Source organism: Rosa rugosa, chromosome 2, assembly GCF_958449725.1.
Source record: "Rosa rugosa chromosome 2, drRosRugo1.1, whole genome shotgun sequence".
Lineage (NCBI taxonomy): Eukaryota > Viridiplantae > Streptophyta > Magnoliopsida > Rosales > Rosaceae > Rosa > Rosa rugosa.
In genome coordinates this window covers 23,177,926-23,181,908 of record NC_084821.1, presented here as the reverse complement: position 1 = coordinate 23,181,908, position 3,983 = coordinate 23,177,926, and the positions used below count along the sequence as shown (strand labels likewise).

General features: G+C 40.6%; 1 long non-coding RNA gene across 1 annotated transcript; it reads left to right on the top strand.

The window, feature by feature from the left end:
* The first annotated feature begins 506 nt into the window (after positions 1-506).
* LOC133728438 (uncharacterized) lies at positions 507-3,377 on the top strand. The gene is made up of 3 exons (XR_009855851.1): positions 507-974; positions 1,764-1,840; positions 3,093-3,377. It is a non-coding gene; the product is annotated as an uncharacterized LOC133728438 (long non-coding RNA).
* The last annotated feature ends 606 nt before the right edge of the window (positions 3,378-3,983 follow it).

Here is a 3,983-nt window from a genome sequence, read left to right as displayed (position 1 = left end):
TAAAGAGATCATCATGGAGCCTCATGTGTGCGTTTAAAGGAGAGAGTGTCGCGAATCACTAAGCGGTAATCAACGGCGACGACAATGTAGTTTTTAGAGTCATTGATCCAAGGCCGGAGCTGTAGCTATCGAAACCGTCGCTGGTTCCTAGTCCTTACTTGTAATACCCCGAAAAATCTAAATTAAATTCCATGGATTTTTAGAAATGATTTTACGATAGTAGGAGCGAATACGAAGCTTGGAGAAGTTGTGGAATTAGTTCGAACGATTTTATTTTCGAAAACGAACGTTTTTAGGGGGTCAACAAAGTTGACTTTTTATACGTTCAAAATTTGGGAAAACTTCCTTCATGAAAGTTGTAGAGCGCGTCGATACGAGTTCGTGGACATGTGGAACGCAATATTCGGAGTTCGTATGAATAAGTTATGAATATTTGAAAAATGAGATTTTTCTATAAATAGTCAAAAATTCGAAATTCTGTCATTAAGGACAGAAAAGTTGATTTTTTGCGGAACAGCCCTCGGTTTCCTCTCTTCTCTCTCCTCCGCGCCTCGTCAGAACCCTCGGGTTCCGACCGACCCGACCCGACTTTTCCGGCGCCGTCGCTCCTCCTCCGGCCACGACCCGGCCCCCTCCGTGATCGCCGAAATCCGGCCAGCCGCCTGGTATCCTTCGATTGCTCCGCCGCTGCCCCCAGAAGTGGATCGAAGCCCCCCGAAGCTAAAACTCGACCCGACCGGAAATCCTGTTTTCCGGCGTCTCCGAGGCCGATCCTTCCCATTTTCGTGATCTCCTCCTCCCCACGATCATCCTCATATCCTCCTTGCATGACGATTTTGAGTGTAGAGCGCTTGATCAAGGTTTGACTTTTTCGACGGCTGTGGTTCAATCTGGAATCTGATCAGACGGCCGAGATTAATCCAACTTCCAAGCATGATCTAGGACGATCTAGACCGAATCTCGCTTAGCTCCAGGTATGAAAGTTGATCTCCTCTTCATTTTGAACAAGTTTGTAGTTGACGACTTTTGCATCGGAGGTGGTTGACCCGGCGTTGACCGCCGCCGTTGACCACCGGTTGACCAGTAGCTTGTGGCGGCGCGTCCGGCCATATTTTTGTGTTCTGTTTTCAGTTTATTCATCTACGCATCGATACGGTCGTCTGGATATATTATAATGTCAATTTGGAGAAAGTTGATGCATGCTAGGGTTTCGGTTTTTACGTATTAATTTCGGTTTACGATCTGCGAAGATCTGACCGTCGGTTTTACTTCAAATTTAGATATGTTGATCGTATGACTGTCCCGATGACTTTGTGTGGTCACGGGCGAAGATCCGACCGTTGGATCTTCGTATAATTGAGAAATGGTGATTCGGAAGGCGATTCGTGAGAATCCGACCGTCGGATTTTGATGAAATTTTGTGGAGATGTTTGTAAGGATGATTCAGGAAGATCTGACCGTTGGATCTTCATAATAATTTTGGAGGATGATCCTAAGGGCGATCCGTGAGGATCGGACCGTTGGATCATCATTAAATTAAGATCTGACCGTTGGATCTTCATAATAATTTTGGAGGATGATCCTAAGGGCGATCCGTGAGGATCCGACCGTGGGATCATCATTAAATTAAGATCCGACCGTTGGATCATCGTATAATTACGATCCGACCGTTGGATCATCATATGATTAGAATCCGACCGTTGGATTTCAGTATTTGTGTGGTTTATGATTGGTTGGCTAAGTTAAGATCATTATTGGATTAGGTGATCGATGGATTTATTTGGCGGACGATTCGTGAGATTATTAATGGAGCTGTTAAGAAGACGCAGCGGGATTTGAGGTGAGTAAAATCGCACATGGTTCATTTACGAACCGAAATTCAGCGATGAATTCTATAGTGACATTGTGAAAATTGTTTTAAGAAAATAACTATTTGTTTTGAATTATATGGGCTTGATCGACTACGGTCCATAGGTAAGTAAAATGTATTTAAAATATAAAATGAATTTCTCGATTTTAAAGGCATGTGAACTATAGTTGGTATTAGTGGTCACTCCTGTGAGGGTGACTACGTATATATATATATTTACGTGAAATATATATGGGGTGTGGGGTATTTGGTGAAGTGTGGAATTGATGTGATTGATTTACAATTCCAAGCATTACTCTTTCAATAATATAAATCATTGTATATTGTTGAGTTGATGTTGATGAAGAGTAATTGAGTAAAGTGGGATGATTGAGTCGTGTGGACTATTTGATTTTTAAAGTTGAGTAAAATCATTACATTGATGATTGAGGCAAGGTCTTCGTAAGCGTGAACCTTGGCCAAGGTGACACATTACGAACGATTCAGTTAGAGCTCTAGTCTGTCTGCCACAGTATGACATGAAAGCAGCGAGTAGTAGAATTACTCGTGATCATGAATACAGTATGACATGAAAGCAGCGAGTAGTAGAATTACTCGTGATCATGAATACACTTTTGAGAATTTATGTATGACATGAATATTGCGAGTTGAATTACTCGTGATCATGAATACAGTATGACATGAAAGCAGCGAGTAGGGGGAATTACTCGTGATCATGAATACACTTTTGAAAATTTATGTATGACATGAATATTGCGAGTTGAATTACTCGTGATCATGAATACAGTATGACATGAAAGCAGCGAGTAGGGGGAATTACTCGTGATCATGAATACACTTTTGAAAATTTATGTATGACATGAATATTGCGAGTTGAATTACTCGTGATCATGAATACAGTATGACATGAAAGTAGCAAGTAGGTGGAATTACTTGTGATCATGAATACACTTTTGAAAATTGATGTATGACATGAATATAGCGAGTTGAATTACTCGTGATCATGAATACATAATTATTTTATAAAATGGGTTGGGTGAAGAGGATGAGAGATGCTTGACTTTGGTTAAGAAAGTGAGGTTGAATGTAAGATGGTGCTGAGGATGTTGAGTTGTGATGCATAGCTTAAAATGTGCAATTTCTTTGTTTACTCATACGAGCTTTCAGAAAGCTTACCGGGTTTGTATTGTTGCAATCCCGGTACACTATTCAAATGGTGTAGCGGATAATCCTGCAGGTTAGGAAAAATCAGGATGGAGATCGAGCTGGTTGAGAGTTGCAGCAATTACCTTCCTTCATTTTATTGTGAGTTATGTCATGCTCATTTTGAGCTTTACAATTTTACTTTGTAAGAGTGAGTTGTAATAATGAACTCGAGGTTTCGAGATTTGGAATTTGTGTATCGTGTGGTGAGGTTGTATATATTGAGAAAAAAATTCAGAACGTGTAATTGTATTTATTATTATTCATGTTTCGGGTTTGAATTTATCATTCAAAATTCGGGGCGTGACATTACTAGTATTGAAACAACGACAAGTCGTACAAGCACGACATCATCAAGTTTTGCCGGTGCGGTGAGAATTTGGCCTTTGTGATGGAGTAGCTTTGGCCGTTGAGCACCAAATCGGAGTTCCAATGGACCTGGCATCCCAAACCTTGATTGATTTATCAACGAAGGCGGTGGCGAAGAAGCAGTCATCGTACTTGTTCCAATCACAGGAGAGGATCTCGAACTTGTGTGCCGGGATGATCATGGTGGATCCAGGCTCACGCACTTCCCAGATGCGTGCGGCGCAGTCGCCAGAGGCGGAGGCGAAGACGGCGGAGTAGACACAGTTTAACTCTAGTGGTAGGTTGTAAAGAGGTGACCTTAATTATCATGGGGACATTTGTGTGTTTTGAATTATAATAAAACACTTCAAAATGACATCTTTTATCATTGGCCCTAAATGAAAATATATAGATAATAAAAAATATATATATTTTGATAAACATACAAAAATAAAAAATAAAAACATTCAAAAAAAAATTAACGCAAAATAATAAAATTGAAAAAAGGGAGATACTGAAGTCCTAAGCGTGGCTTTTGGTTAGTGGAACCTGCTATAGAGAA